This window comes from Oncorhynchus gorbuscha, linkage group LG07, assembly GCF_021184085.1.
Source record: "Oncorhynchus gorbuscha isolate QuinsamMale2020 ecotype Even-year linkage group LG07, OgorEven_v1.0, whole genome shotgun sequence".
In the NCBI taxonomy this organism is placed as follows: Eukaryota; Metazoa; Chordata; class Actinopteri; order Salmoniformes; family Salmonidae; genus Oncorhynchus; species Oncorhynchus gorbuscha.
In genome coordinates, this window is record NC_060179.1 from 79,111,558 (window position 1) to 79,128,826 (window position 17,269).

A 17,269-nucleotide genomic window follows, 5' to 3' on the forward strand; every position below is an offset into this window, starting at 1 on the left:
GTAATCTGAGGGAAATATGTATCTCTAATATGGTCATACATTGGACAGGAGGTTAGGAAGTGCAGCTCAGTTTCCACCTCATTTTGTGGGCAGTGTGCACATAGCCTGTCTTTTCTTGAGAGCCAGGTCTGCCTACGGCGGCCTTTCTCAAAAGCATGGCTAGTCTGTACATAGTCAAAGCTTTCCTTAAGTTTGGGTCAGTCACAGTGGACAGGTATTCTGCCACTGTGTACTCTCTGTTTAGGGCCAAATAGCATTCTAGTTTACTCTGTTTTTTTGTTAATTCTTTCCAATGTGTCAAGTAATTATCTTTTTGTTTTCTCATGATTTGGTTGGGTCTAATTTTGCTGCTGTCCTGGGGCTCTGTGGGGTTTGTGTTTGTGAACAGAGCCCCAGGACCAGCTTGCTTAGGGGACTCTTCTCCAGGTTCATCTCTCTGTAGTTTATGGCTTTGTTATGGAAGGTTTGGGAATCGCTTCCTTTTGGGTGGTTGTAGAATTTAACAGCTCTTTTCTGGATTTTGATAATTAGTGGGTATCGGCCTAATTCTGCTCTACATGCATTATTTGGTGTTCTACGTTGTACACAGAGGATATTTTTGCAGAATTCTGTATGCAGTCTCAATTTGGTGTTTGTCCCATTTTGTGAAGTCTTGGTTGGTGAGCGGACCCTAGACCTCACAACCGTAAAGGGCAATGGGCTCTATGACTGATTCAAGTATTTTTAGCCAGATCCTAATTGGTATGTTGAAATTTATGTTCCTTTTGATGGCATAAAATGCCCTTCTTGCCTTGTCTCTCAGACCGTTCACAGCTTTGTGGAAGTTACCTGTGGCGCTGATGTTTAGGCCGTAGTATGTATCGTTTTTTGTTGTGTGCTCTAGGGCACACAAAAACACTCATCTCACTCCTCCTCTCACTCTCCCTCTCACTCCCCCAATCACTCCCACTCTCACTCCTCATCTCTCTCCTCATCTCACACCTCTCTCATTTCCTCTCACTCCTCATCTCACTCCCCCTCTCACTCCTATCACATCTCACTCCCCCTCTCACTCCAACCAATAATAATTCATTAATTTGAAGACTAAGTGATCAGATATTAAAATATCTGAAAGTTATATTAGGAAAATTATAACTTTATAATCTGAATATTTTCCTTGGTGTCCCAACGTCCTAGTTAATTACAGTTACATGATTAATCAGCTTAATCGCATAATAATAATTACAGAGAGTTGTTTGATAAATAAGTCTTCAGTTTAATGATGCCAAAGACACGACAACACCATCTACCGATACAGATACAGTCGCAATGCTAGTCAACCCTGACTTCGGCATTTGGCCACAGGTTCTCATCCACATCTCATCTTAAGTCCTCTCGGGCAATAAAACATAGGAAATAATATTTTGGCATGCCTGGTCCATCCCTGGCAATCTTCTACAGATATGTCCAGGCATCCAGCATTCATTGCGTCGAGGAGGGACATTTGATCATGTTGATGGTGGTCATAAACCTTCCACCTCCATGAGGAATAGTAACACCATCCTGGGATGGGCTGCATCCTGCTCTGTGACTTCACGGAGGTGGTGAAACACCACATTGTCCCATAGAGTTATGACCGTTGGCCGATTCCCCTCACTGCAACCCTTTTCTCACCTGGTACTACCCTTCCACAGGGTTGTAGAAATACTGCCCCCTAAAGAAGTTCATCATTAGTCATAACGATTACAGAGAATTGATTTGATAAACTAACAGTCTTCAGTTTAATGATGCCAAAGACACTGCCAACACTCTGTCCTGAATCTATGTGAGTTTTATTCCATTGTTTTTGACGACCATATCGACGATTGCAGTTTCCTGCACAGCAGTGTAAATCCTACCTCTCCCACCTGTGGGAGGTAACCGTTGGGTCCTAAGCAGAAATACTAAAACAATGACACACAAGAAGGTTTGGAGGCATTGCTCAATTTACTTCTGTAATGTGCAGTTCAGTCAGATGTCCCTTGCAGAATGCACATCTTACCTGTTGTTTTGCCTGACATTTCTCACATTAGATGCCAGTGTTGAGCGTTGCAGACTTGGCTGCACTCTCAGACCAGCCTCTCTCATTGATAGACCATGATTTATTACATGATCAATTATAGCAGCCCCTAATCTCATCTGAGACTACAGCTCTTGATCTTCCTATGTCTTCTTCCACCACGCATACGTATTCCTCTTCCTCTCCCTCTCCCAGCCACTCTTCTTCCTCTGTCAGCCACTTCTCTATCTCTTACTCCTCTTCCTTTCCCTCTCCCAGCCACTATTATTCCTCTGTCAGCCACTTCTCTATCTCTTACTCCTCTTCCTCTTCCTCTCCCTCTCCCAACCACTATTATTCCTCTGTCAGCCACTTCTCTATCTCTTACTCCTCTTCCTCTCCCTTTCCCAGCCACTCTTCCTCCTCTGTCAGCCACTTCTCTATCTCTTACTCCTCTCCTCTTCCTCTTCCTCTCCCAGCCACTATTATTCCTCTGTCAGCCACTTCTCTATCTCTTACTCCTCTTCCTCTCCCTTTCCCAGCCACTCTTCCTCCTCTGTCAGCCACTTCTCTATCTCTTACTCCTCTTCCTCTCCCTCTCCCAGCCACTCTTCTTCCTCTGTCAGCCACTTCTCTATCTCTTACTCCTCTCCTCTTCCTCTCCCTCTCCCAGCAACTATTATTCCTCTGTCAGCCACTTCTCTATCTCTTACTCCTCTTCCTCTCCCAGCCACTCTTCTTCCTCTGTCAGCCACTTCTTTATCTCTTTACTCCTCTTCCTCTCCCTTTCCCAGCCACTCTTCTTCCTCTGTCAGCCACTTCTCTATCTCTTTACTCCTCTTCCTCTCCCTTTCCCAGCCACTCTTCTTCCTCTGTCAGCCACTTCTCTATCTCTTACTCCTCTTCCTCTCCCAGCCACTCTTCTTCCTCTGTCAGCCACTTCTTTATCTCTTTACTCCTCTTCCTCTCCCTTTCCCAGCCACTCTTCTTCCTCTGTCAGCCACTTCTCTATCTCTTACTCCTCTTCCTCTCCCTCTCCCAGCCACTCTTCTTCCTCTGTCAGCCACTTCTCTATCTCTTACTCCTCTTCCTCTCCCAGCCACTCTTCTTCCTCTGTCAGCCACTTCTTTATCTCTTTACTCCTCTTCCTCTCCCTCCCAGCCACTCCTCTGTCAGCCACTTCTCCATCTCTTTACTCCTCTTCCTCTCCCTCTCCCAGCCACTATTATCCTCTGCCACTCAGCCACTATTATTCTTCTCTATCTCTTACTCCTCTTCCTCTCCCAGCCACTCTTCTTCCTCTGTCAGCCACTTCTTTATCTGTTACTCCTCTTCCTCTCTTCCTCTGTCAGCCACTCCTCTCCCCTCTCCCAGCCACTCTTCCCAGCCACTTCACTCGTATTCCTCTGTCAGCCACTTCTTTATCTCTTACTCCTCTTCCTCTCCCTTTCCCAGCCACTATTATTCCTCTGTCAGCCACTTCTTTATCTCTTACTCCTCTTCCTCTCCCAGCCACTCTTCTTCCTCTGTCAGCCACTTCTTTATCTGTTACTCCTCTTCCTCTCCCTCTCCCAGCCACGCTTCTTCCTCTGTCAGCCACTTCTCTATCTCTTACTCCTCTTCCTCTCCCAGCCACTCTTCTTCCTCTGTCAGCCACTTCTCTATCTCTTACTCCTCTTCCTCTCCCAGCCACTCTTCTTCCTCTGTCAGCCACTTCTTTATCTCTTTACTCCTCTTCCTCTCCCTTTCCCAGCCACTCTTCTTCCTCTGTCAGCCAATTCTTTCTCTTACTCCTCTTCCTCTCCCTATCCCAGCCACGCTTCTTCCTCTGTCAGCCACTTATTTATCTCTTACTCCTCTTCCTCTCACTCTCCTAGCCAATCTTATTCCTCTGTCAGCCACTTCTCTATCTCTTACTCCTCTTCCTCTCCCAGCCACGCTTCTTCCTCTGTCAGTCACTTCTTTATCTCTTACTCCTCTTCCTCTCCCTCTCCCAGCCACTCTTATTCCTCTGTCAGCCACTTCTTTATCTGTTAGTCCTCTTCCTCTCCCTCTCCCAGCCACTCTTATTCCTCTGTCAGCCACTTCTTTATCTCTTACTCCTCTTCCTCTTCCTCTCCCAGCCACGCTTCTTCCTCTGTCAGCCACTTATTTATCTCTTACTCCTCTTCCTCTCCCTCTCCCAGCCACTATTATTCCTCTGTCAGTCACTTCTTTATCTCTGGCTGGGTCCATGTTTACATTACATTACAGCATTATTCCTAAAATGTCCCCTTTTGTATAGATGGTAATGAAATTTAAAGACTTTGTAGGTGTTGAAAGACCTGGGTAGGTGTTCAGCTCCAATGGGAATCAACCGAGGTTGGACCAAATCTTTTGATAGTATTTCATTTTTTAGGATGTTGAATATATTTCAATTCGGTATTACTGTACAAATGTATCAAATTGCTGTCTTATCTTATTCAATTTTGTGTTATGTTAAACTTAAGTGTAGCAGTTTTGAAAAGAGTATGTAAACATGTGTAATTTGGCCTGTGAGAAAATAATTCATGAAATTTGAAAGATGTAGTCATTGAATGATCCACAGTTTAGCCCTCATAGACTGACACCTGAAACCCTGAGACACCTGAAACCCCACCTCTTTAAGGAATACCTAGGATAGTAATCCTTCTCACCCCCCCCTTTAAGATTTAGATGCACTATTGTAAAGTGACTGTTCCACTGGATGTCATAAGGTGAATGCACCAATTTGTAAGTCGCTCTGGATAAGAGCGTCTGCTAAATGACTTAAATGTAAATGTAATGTAAATGTTGTTCTCACCGTGAGAAGAATTTTGAAAAAGTGACCTGAGTACTGAGAAATGGGTCCTGGCGATTGTAAAACAAACTGTAAATAGGTAAATATTGCACAATCCAGGTGTGTAAAGCTCTTGTAGACTAACCCAAGAAGACAAGAAGAGCAGTAATTGCTGCCAAAGTGGATTCTGACTCAGAGAGAGGAATATTTATGCAATGACTACATTTGAGTTAAAACATCTTTGTATTTTATTATATATAATTTTTCTTCCACTTTGACATTAGAGTATTTCATGTAGATTGTTGACAAAAATAATACAATTCTATCCATTCTGTGTAATACAATAAAATGTGACGGAATGCAAATATCTAGAACACCATCTAGAACACCATCTAGAACACCATCTAGAACATATGGTGTTGTTTGTGTAAGGGTGTCAAAAGCAACATCTCTTGTGTGTGTGTGTGTGTGTGTGTGTGTGTGTGTGTGTGTGTGTGTGTGTGTGTGTGTGTGTGTGTGTGTGTGTGTGTGTGTGTGTGTGTGTGTGTGTGTGTGTGTGTGTGTGTGTGTGTGTGTGTGTGTGTGTGTGTGAGAGAGTTTGTGTGTGTGTGAGTGTCTGTCTGTACCTGTGTGTGTGATTAATTAGCAAGGAGGAGGCGGGGTCAGTCTCACTAATTAGTGTATGAGGGGCGTATTAGTTATTTAACATGAATTAGTATATGAGGGGCGTAATTACCAGATGATTGTCTACCTGTCAGGGTCTGCATCCCAAATGGCACCCTATTCCCTATATAGTGCACTACTTTGGACCAGAGCCTACAAGCTAATTTATAGAGAACAGGATGCCATTTTGGACACAGTCGTACATGACCAATCACAGAGGAGAACAAAGGACATCCCTCAGGTATACTGGAGCAAGAACATGAGAGAGTGACTGTGTGTGTGTGTGTGTGTGTGTGTGTGTGTGTGTGTGTGTGTGTGTGTGTGTGTGTGTGTGTGTGTGTGTGTGTGTGTGTGTGTGTGTGTGTGTGTGTGTGTGTGTGTGTGTGTGTGTGTGTGTGTGTGTGAGTGAGTGAGTGAGTGAGTGAGTGAGTGAGTGAGTGAGTGTGTGTGTGTGTGTGTGTGCGCGTGCGTGCATATGTGTGTGTGTGTCCATATGTGTGTGTATGCTTGCGAGACAGAGAGATCTAGGAAAGAAGTGATTCAGCTAATATAGAAGCGGATAGAGGAAGAGGAGAGGAAACTAAATCACCACACAGTGTCACAGGTGTTAGAAGAGGTTGTAGAGGTCCGCTAGAGGTTGTACACCACAGAGAAAGATGCACACCGTCACACACTAAGCACACAGACTGGGAACTGCTGAGATGATGTAGAGAGATAGCAGCATGAAATAAAAAAAAAAAAAACAGATAGGAAACAACTGAAAAATATTAGAAATAAAAACATAAAAATGGAAAGGAAGGATGACAACAGGAGAAAGAGGGAGAGACAGAGATGAGGATCAAGGACAAGTGGGGGAAAAAACTGAAGGTGCAAGAGAGGAGAAGAAAATAAAGTGAGGGAGAAAGAGAAAAGAGAAAGAAAGATAGAGGGAGAAAGAGAAAAGAGAAAGAAAGAGGGAGAAAGAGAAAAGAGAAAGAAAGAGGGAGAAAGAGAAAAGAGAAAGAAAGAGGGAGAAAGAGAAAAGAGAAAGAAAGATAGAGGGAGAAAGAGAAAAGAGAAAGAAAGATAGAGGGAGAAAGAGAAAAGAGAAAGAACGATAGAGGGAGAAAGAGAAAAGAGAAAGAAAGATAGAGGGAGAAAGAAAAGAAAAGAGAAAGAAAGATAAAGATAGGGAGAAAGAGAAAAGAGAAAGAAAGATAGAGGGAGAAAGAGAAAAGAGAAAGAAAGATAGAGGGAGAAAGAGAAAAGAGAAAGAAAGATAGAGGGAGAAAGAGAAAAGAGAAAGAAAGATAAAGGGAGAAAGAGAAAAGAGAAAGAAAGATAAAGGGAGAAAGAGAAAAGAGAAAGAAAGATAGAGGGAGAAAGAGAAAAGAGAAAGAAAGATAAAGGGAGAAAGAGAAAAGAGAAAGAAAGATAGAGGGAGAAAGAGAAAAGAGAAAGAAAGATAGAGGGAGAAAGAGAGTGGGGTTCCTGACTCACTATTAGAGGAAGTGCCTTTGTAATACAGGAAGTTAATACAGTGACAGGAAACCCAGGATTTGTTTTAATGGGAACAACCACAATCATGCTGCTTAATAAGGATCCTCCCCTTTTTTTAAATGTTCATTTCTCCATTTCTCTCTCTGTAGCTCAGGACCTGAAGCAAGGATATGCATATTCTTGATACCATTTCAAAGGAAACACTTTGAAGTTTGTGGAAATGTGAAACTGATGAAGGAGAAATACATATTTTTTTTGTACCATCATCTTTGAAATGCAAGAGTAAGGCCATAATGTATTGTTCCAGCCCAGTCACAATTTAGATTTTGGCCACTAGATGGCAGCAGTGTATGTGCAAATTCTGATACCGTTTTAGACTGATCCAATGAACCATTGTATGTGTTCAAAATGTTGTATCAAGACTGCCCAAATGTGCCTAATTTGTTTATTGACACAGGTAATTCTCCTCAAACAATAGAATAGTGTTCATTCACTTTAACAGTTACCGTAAATCGGACAGTGCAGTTAGATTAACAAGAATTTAAGCTTCCTGCCCACATCAGATATGTCTATGCCCTAACCACATTGGCCAACGTTAGCTCAACCATCCCGCGGGGAGGACACCGATCCCGTAGAGGTTAAAACCACAGTACGCTCATCATTTTCTATATATCGCTCGCTCTCTCTGTCTCTCTCTCTTCATCTCTAACTCTCTCTCTGTTTCTTTTCAAATCAAATCAAATTTTATTTGTCACATACACATGGTTAGCAGATGTTAATGCGAGTGTAGCGAAATGCTTGTGCTTCCAGTTCCGACAATGCAGTGATAACCAACAAGTAATCTAACTAACAATTCCAAAACTACTGTCTTATACACAGTGTAAGGGGATAAGGAACATGTACATAAGGATATATGAATGAGTGATGGTACAGAGCAGCATACAGTAGATGGTATCGAGTACAGTATATACATATGAGATGAGTGTGTAGACAAAGTAAACAAAGTGGCATAGTTAAAGTGGCTAGTGATACATGTGTTACATAAGGATGCAGTCGATGATGTAGAGTACAGTATATACATATGCATATGAGATGAATAATGTAGGGTGAGTAACATTATATAAGGTAGCATTGTTTAAAGTGGCTAGTGATATATTTACATCATTTCCCATCAATTCCCATTATTAAAATGGCTGGAGTTGGGTCAGTGTCAATGACAGTGTGTTGGCAGCAGCCACTCAGTGTTAGTGGTGGCTGTTTAACAGTCTGATGGCCTTGAGATAGAAGCTGTTTTTCAGTCTCTCGGTCCCAGCTTTGATGCACCTGTACTGACCTCGCCTTCTGGATGATAGCGGGGTGAACAGGCAGTGGTTCGGGTGGTTGATGTCCTTGATGATCTTTATGGCCTTCCTGTAACAGCGGTTGGTGTAAGTGTCCTGGAGGGCAGGTAGTTTGCCCCCGGTGATGCGTTGTGCAGTCCTCACTACCCTCTGGAGAGCCTTACGGTTGAGGGCGGAGCAGTTGCCGTACCAGGCGGTGATACAGCCCGCCAGGATGCTCTCGATTGTGCATCTGTAGAAGTTTGTGAGTGCTTTTGGTGACAAGCCGAATTTCTTCAGCCTCCTGAGGTTGAATAGGCGCTGCTGCGCCTTCTTCACGACGCTGTCAGTGTGAGTGGACCAATTCAGTTTGTCTGTGATGTGTATGCCGAGGAACTTAAAACTAGCTACCCTCTCCACTACTGTTCCATCGATGTGGATAGGGGGGTGTTCCCTCTGCTGTTTCCTGAAGTCCACAATCATCTCCTTAGTTTTGTTGACGTTGAGTGTGAGGTTATTTTCCTGACACCACACTCCGAGGGCCCTCACCTCCTCCCTGTAGGCCGTCTCGTCGTTGTTGGTAATCAAGCCTACCACTGTTGTGTCGTCCGCAAACTTGATGATTGAGTTGGAGGCGTGCGTGGCCACGCAGTCGTGGGTGAACAGGGAGTACAGGAGAGGGCTCAGAACGCACCCTTGTGGGGCCCCGTGTTGAGGATCAGCGGGGAGGAGATGTTGTTGCCTACCCTCACCACCTGGGGGCGGCCCGTCAGGAAGTCCAGTACCCAGTTGCACAGGGCGGGGTCGAGACCCAGGGTCTCGAGCTTGATGACGAGCTTGGAGGGTACTATGGTGTTGAATGCCGAGCTGTAGTCGATGAACAGCATTCTCACATAGGTATTCCTCTTGTCCAGGTGGGTTAGGGCAGTGTGCAGTGTGGTTGAGATTGCATCGTCTGTGGACCTATTTGGGCGGTAAGCAAATTGGAGTGGGTCTAGGGTGTCGGGTAGGGTGGAGGTGATATGGTCCTTGACTAGTCTCTCAAAGCACTTCATGATGACGGAAGTGAGTGCTACGGGGCGGTAGTCGTTTAGCTCAGTTACCTTAGCTTTCTTGGGAACAGGAACAATGGTGGCCCTCTTGAAGCATGTGGGAACAGCAGACTGGTATAGGGATTGATTGAATATGTCCGTAAACACACCGGCCAGCTGGTCTGCGCATGCTCTGAGGGCGCGGCTGGGGATGCCATCTGGGCCTGCAGCCTTGCGAGGGTTAACACGTTTAAATGTCTTACTCACCTCGGCTGCAGTGAAGGAGAGACCGCATGTTTCCGTTGCAGGCCGTGTCAGTGGCACTGTATTGTCCTCAAAGCGGGCAAAAAAGTTATTTAGTCTGCCTGGGAGCAAGACATCCTGGTCCGTGACTGGGCTGGATTTCATCTTGTAGTCCGTGATTGACTGTAGACCCCGCCACATGCCTCTTGTGTCTGAGCCATTGAATTGAGATTCCACTTTGTCTCTGTACTGACGCTTAGCTTGAATAATAGCCTTACGGAGGGAATAGCTGCACTGTTTGTATTCAGTCATGTTGCCAGATACCTTGCCCTGATTAAAAGCAGTGGTTCGCGCTTTCAGTTTCACGCGAATGCTGCCATCAATCCACGGTTTCTGGTTAGGGAATGTTTTTATCATTGCTATGGGAACGACATCTTCGACGCACGTTCTAATGAACTCGCACACCGAATCAGCGTATTCGTCAATATTCCCATCTGACGCAATACGAAACATGTCCCAGTCCACATGATGGAAGCAGTCTTGGAGTGTAGAGACAGCTTGGTCTGACCAGCGTTGGACAGACCTCAGCGTGGGAGCCTCTTGTTTTAATTTCTGCCTGTAGGCAGGGATCAGCAAAATGGAGTCGTGGTCAGCTTTTCCGAAAGGGGGGCGGGGCAGGGCCTTATATGCGTCGCGGAAGTTAGAGTAACAATGATCCAAGGTTTTACCACCCCTGGTTGCGCAATCGATATGCTGATAAAATTTAGGGAGTCTTGTTTTCAGATTGGCTTTGTTAAAATCCCCAGCTACAATGAATGCAGCCTCCGGATAAATGTTTTCCAGTTTGCAAAGAGTTAAATAAAGTTCGTTCAGAGCCATCGATGTGTCTGCTTGGGGGGGATATATACGGCTGTGATTATAATCGAAGAGAATTCTCTTGGAAGATAATGCGGTCTACATTTGATTGTGAGGAATTCTAAATCAGGTGAACAGAAGGATTTGAGTTCCTGTATGTTTCCTTCATCACACCATGTCCCGTTAGTCATGAGGCATACGCCCCCGCCACTCTTCTTACCAGAGAGATGTTTGTTTCTGTCGGCGCGATGCGTGGAGAAACCCGTTGGCTGCACCGCCCTGGATAGCGTTTTCCCAGTAAGCCATGTCTCCGTAAAGCAAAGAACGTTGCAGTCTCTGATGTCCCTCTGGAATGCCACCCTTGCTCGGATTTCATCAACCTTGTTGTCGAGAGACTGGACATTGGCAAGAAGAATACTGGGAAGTGGTGCGCGATGTGCCCTTTTTCGGAGTCTGACCAGAACACCGCCGCGTTTCCCTCTTTTTCGGAGTCGTTTCCTTGGGTCGCTGCATGCGATCCATTCCGTTGTCCTGTTTGTAAGGCAGAACACAGGATCCGCGTCGCGGAAAACATATTCTTGGTCGTACTGATGGTGAGTTGACGCTGATCTTATATTCAGTAGTTCTTCTCGACTGTATGTAATGAAACCTAAGATGACCTTGGGTACTAATGTAAGAAATAACACGTAAAAAAAACAAAAAACTGCATAGTTTCCTAGGAACGCGAAGCGAGGCGGCCATCTCAGTCGGCGCCGGAAGTGAGACTCATTTCATATTTCTCCCTTAGTCTCTGTCACTCCTTCTAATTCTTTCCTCTCTTCCTTTCCTAACTCGTTCTCGTTCTCTCTCTTCCACTATCAAGGCAGCCTCTGTGATATCTCTTCCCACCCTTGCCTTATTTAAAAGCCAGAATAGCCAGAATAGCAGCAGTTTAACTAACTCTTTTGAAAGACCCATGTATGGCTTCATGTCAAATGAGAACGGTTGACTAAGTCCGTCAGTTGTTCTCCTCGGGGACCCACAGAGGAAACTCACCTGATTCAACCAATTAACACAATAATAACACCTATTGAATTTTAATAATACAATATGGCTCACCAGGATAAAAAAAACGTTATGGTTTTTCAAAAAGACCTACAAAGGACAGGTTGAGAAAGTTCCTTTATAAATTTCCATGAATGTTATGTAAAGAACCATCAAAAAGGGTTCTACATAGCACCACGAAGGGTTCTACATAGCACCACAAAGGGTTCTACATAGCACCAAAAAGTGTTCTACATAGCACCACAAAGGGTTCTACATGGCACCAAAAAGGGTTCTACATAGCACCACAAAGGGTTCTACATAGCACCACAAAGGGTTCTACATAGCACCACAAAGGGTTCTACATAGCACCAAAAAGGGTTCTACATAGCACCACAAAGGGTTCTACATATCACCAAAAAGGGTTCTACATAGCACCACAAAGGGTTAGAAACATATTGGAACCCTTTTTTTGGTTCTTTATAGAATCTTAGGAAAGGGTTCTTTATAGAACCTTAGAAACGGGTTCTTTATAGAACCTTAGGAACGGATTCTTTATAGAACCTTAGGGACGGGTTCTTAAAGCACAACTGAGGTTCCAGAATCTTATGAGCATGGCTCTGAAAGACCTTCAAAAAAAGTTACATTTTGGCCCAAAAGGGGTTCCACTATGGCTACAAGCCAAATAATCAATCTGGTACTATTTAGAAGCAGTATTGTTTTGTGTAATGTATATCTATCTGCTCTTTTTCTTACACTTCCTCTAACTACATCCCTGTTATTCCCTTTACCTCTTCTCATTCTTCTGCCTCCGAATTATCCCACTCTTTCCTTCCATCACTCCCTCTCTCCCTCCATCTCTCCCTCCTTCCCTCCATCATTCCCTCTCTCCCTCCATCACTCCCTCCTTCCCTCCAGTCTTACCTCTCTCCCTCCCTATCTCCCTCTCTCCCTCCCTAGCTCCCTCTCTCCCTCCCTATCTCCCTTACTCCCTCCCTCCTTCCCTCCAGCATTCCTTCTCTCCCTCCCTATCTCCCTCCCCTCTCCCTCCTTCCCTCCAGCCTTCCCTCTCTCCCTCCCTATCTCCCTCACTCCCTCCTTCCCTCCAGCCTTCCCTCTCTCCCTCCCTATCTCCCTCCCTCACTCCCTCCTTCCCTCCAGTCTTAACTCTATCCCTCCCTCTCTCCCTCCTTCCCTCCAGTCTTACCTCTCTCCCTCCCTCTCTCCTTCCCTCTCTCCTTCCTTCCTTACCTCCAGACTTCCCTCTCTCCCTCCTTCCCTACATTCTTCCCTCTCCAAAATTGGATTTCTAATAAACCTAATGGCAGCCAGTTTGACCGCAGGGCCAGCCCACTCCAGGAACCCGACAGGGTGTGTGTGATTGTGTTGCGTCAGCGTGGTGGGGTGGGGGGGGGGGTCAGTATGTTAATGCTCACATGAATTTGTTTTCCCCTGTCAACTGTTTATAAAACATTAGATACATCAGAGCCTGTGATTGGTCCAGAACGACGGCCTGCATCCAGATCAGCCTTCCTAATACAACACACACACACACACACACACACACACACACACACACACACACACACACACACACAGACAAACACACACACACACAGACAAACACACACACACACACAGACAAACACACACACACACACAGACAAACACACACACACACGCACATGCACACACACAGACACACGCACACGCAAACACACACACACAGACAAACACACACACACACACAGACAAACACACACACACACACAGACAAACACACACACACACACAGACAAACACACACACACACGACACATGCACACACACAGACACACAGGCACACGCAAACACACACGCACACACACACACGCACGCACGCACACACACGCACGCACACACGCACGCACGCACACACACACACACACACACGCACGCACACACACACACACACACACACACACACACACACACACACACACACACACACACACACACACACACACACACACACACACACACACACACACACACACACACACACACACACACACACACACACACACACACGCACGCACGCACGCACGCACGCACGCACACACACACACACACACACACACACACACACACACACACACACACACACACACACACACACACACACACATCTGAAATCTTAATACCGAGCATCCCATTCCTTCTGACCCAGCACATCACAGGCCCCCTGCTCTCTTTTTAATCTCACTGTTTATTTGCAAGAACAAACTATATCACTCCTCACCATTTTTGTATTATTAAACTTCTCTAGGATAGGAAGGAGGCAGTATTTTTACCTCCGGATGAAAAGCGTGCCCAAGTAAACTGCCTGCTACTCAGGTGCAGAAGCTAGGATATGCATATAACTGGTAGATTTGGATAGAAAACACTCTACAGTTTCCAAAACCTTTAACATAATGTCTGTGAGTATAACAGAACAGATTTGTCAGGTGAAAACCATGCAGGAAGTAGGATTTCTTCATTTTTGTAGTTTTCTATTCAATCCCAATACAGTATCCATTGACTCACAAATTGCAGTTCCTATGCCTTCCACTTTATAAATTGTTTCAGGCTTGTATTCTGAAAAAATGAGGGAGTAAGACCAGCCTGAATGTCGACCCGAAAGTGCCACAGAGCTTTTTAATGCGCAATTCCGAGAGCTTGCCTTTCTTGTTTACCTTTGATTTTGATGACGCCATTGAAATTTAGGCTAAAAACAACCTGAGGATTGAATATAAACATCGTTTGACCTGTTTCTATGAACTTTACGGATACAATTTAGATTTTTTTGTCTGCCTGTTGTGACTGCGTTTGAGCCTGTGGATTACCAAAGAAAACGCACAAACAAAATGGCGGTTTCTGGATATAAAGAGAGACTTTCTCGAACAAAACCAACATTTATTGAGTAGATGCATGTCTTCTGACATGATTAATTTTATCTCTATTTCTGACTTGTATAACTCTTCTACTTGGCTGGTTACTGTTTGTAATGATTCGTCTGCTGGGCGATGTTCTCAGATAATCGCATGGTGTGCTTTCGCCGTAAAGCATTTTTGAAATCTGACCGGCCTTTAATTCACAAGAAGTTGGTCTTTAAACCGATGTATAACACTTGTATGTTTTCTGAATTTTTATAATCGGTATTTCTGTTTTTGAATTTGGCGCTCTGCAATTTCACTGGATGTTGGTCAGGTGGGACGCTACCGTCCCACAAGGAGGTTAACTAGGGGAGTCAGTTAAGAAAAAAATATTATTTACATTAACAGCCTAGGAACAGTGGGTTTACTGCCTTGTACAGGGGCAGACTGACAGAGTTGTACCTTGTCAGCTCGGGGATTTGATCTTGCAATATTTTGGTTACTAGTCCAATGCTTTAACCACTAGGCTACCCCACTATATCACACTATATCATATATCACATATCTATATCACACTATAGAACTCATATCACACTATATCACATAGAACTCCATATCACACTATATCACACTATACCACTATATCACACTATATCACTCCATCCATATCACACTCCATACCACACTATATCAACTCCATATCACACTATATCACACTATATCACTATCACTCCATACCACACTATATCACATACCACACTATATCAGACATACCACACTATATCACACTACTATCCATACCACACTATATCACATACCATACCACACTATATCATCCATACCACACTATATCACTCCATACCACACTATCACTCCATACCATATATCACACCATACCACACTATATCACACTATATCACTCCATACCATACTGTATCACTCCATACCACACTATATCACTCCATACCACACTATATCACTCCATACCACACTATATCACTCCATACCACACTATATCACTCCATACCATACTATATCACACTATATCACTCCATACCATACTATATCACTCCATACCACACTATATCACTCCATACCACATCTATATCACACTATATCACACTATATCACCATACCACACTATATCACACCACTCCATACCACACTATATCACACTATATCACTCCATACCACACTATATCACACTATATCACTCCATACCACACTATATCACACTCCATACCATACTATATCACTCCATACCATACCACTATATCACTCCATACCACACTATATCACTCCATACCACACTATATCACACTATATCACTCCATACCACACTATATCACACTATCACTCCATACCACACTATATCACACTATATCACACTATATCACTCCATACCACCTATATATCACTATATCCATATATCCACACTATATCACTCCTCACCATTTTTGTATTATTAAACTTCTCTAGGATCGGAAGGAGGCAGTATTTTTTTGTACCCCCCGGATGAAAAGCGTGCCCAAGTAAACTGCCTGCTACTCAGGTGCAGAAGCTAGGATATGCATATAACTGGTAGATTTGGATAGAAAACACTCCAGTTTCCAAAACCTTTAACATAATGTCTGTGAGTATAACAGAACAGATTTGTCAGGTGAAAACCATGCAGGAAGTAGGATTTCTTCATTTTTGTAGTTTTCTATTCAATCCCAATACAGTATCCATTGACTCACAAATTGCAGTTCCTATGCCTTCCACTTTATAAATTGTTTCAGGCTTGTATTCTGAAAAATGAGGGAGTAAGACCAGCCTGAATGTACCAAAGTGCCACTTTTTAATGCGCATCTTGCCTTTCTTGTTTACCTTTGATTTTGATGACGCCATTGAAATTTAGGCTAAAAACAACCTGAGGATTGAATATAAACATCGTTTGACCTGTTTCTATGAACTTTACGGATACAATTTAGATTTTTTTGTCTGCCTGTTGTGACTGCGTTTGAGCCTGTGGATTACCAAAGAAAACGCACAAACAAAATGGCGGTTTCTGGATATAAAGAGAGACTTTCTCGAACAAAACCAACATTTATTGAGTAGATGCATGTCTTCTGACATGATTAATTTTATCTCTATTTCTGACTTGTATAACTCTTCTACTTGGCTGGTTACTGTTTGTAATGATTCGTCTGCTGGGCGATGTTCTCAGATAATCGCATGGTGTGCTTTCGCCGTAAAGCATTTTTGAAATCTGACCGGCCTTTAATTCACAAGAAGTTGGTCTTTAAACCGATGTATAACACTTGTATGTTTTCTGAATTTTTATAATCGGTATTTCTGTTTTTGAATTTGGCGCTCTGCAATTTCACTGGATGTTGGTCAGGTGGGACGCTACCGTCCCACAAGGAGGTTAACTAGGGGAGTCACTTAAGAAAAAAATATTATTTACATTAACAGCCTAGGAACAGTGGGTTTACTGCCTTGTACAGGGGCAGACTGACAGAGTTGTACCTTGTCAGCTCGGGGATTTGATCTTGCAATATTTTGGTTACTAGTCCAATGCTTTAACCACTAGGCTACCCCACTATATCACACTATATCACACTATATCACTCCATATCACACTATATCACACTATAGAACTCCATATCACACTATATCACACTATAGAACTCCATATCACACTATATCACACTATAGAACTCCATATCACACTATATCACTCCATACCACACTATATCACTCCATACCACACTATATCACTCCATACCACACTATATCACACTATATCACTCCATACCACACTATATCACTCCATACCACACTATATCAGACTATATCACTCCATACCACACTATATCACACTATATCACTCCATACCACACTATATCACACTATATTACTCCATACCACACTATATCACTCCATACCACACTATATCACTCCAT

The 17,269-nt window shown here is 43.7% G+C and overlaps 1 long non-coding RNA gene across 1 annotated transcript in view; it reads right to left on the bottom strand.

The window, feature by feature from the left end:
- The window catches only part of LOC124039376, a 653,822-nt gene that overhangs the window by 447,908 nt on the left and 188,645 nt on the right, over positions 1-17,269 (bottom strand). The window lies entirely within an intron of this gene.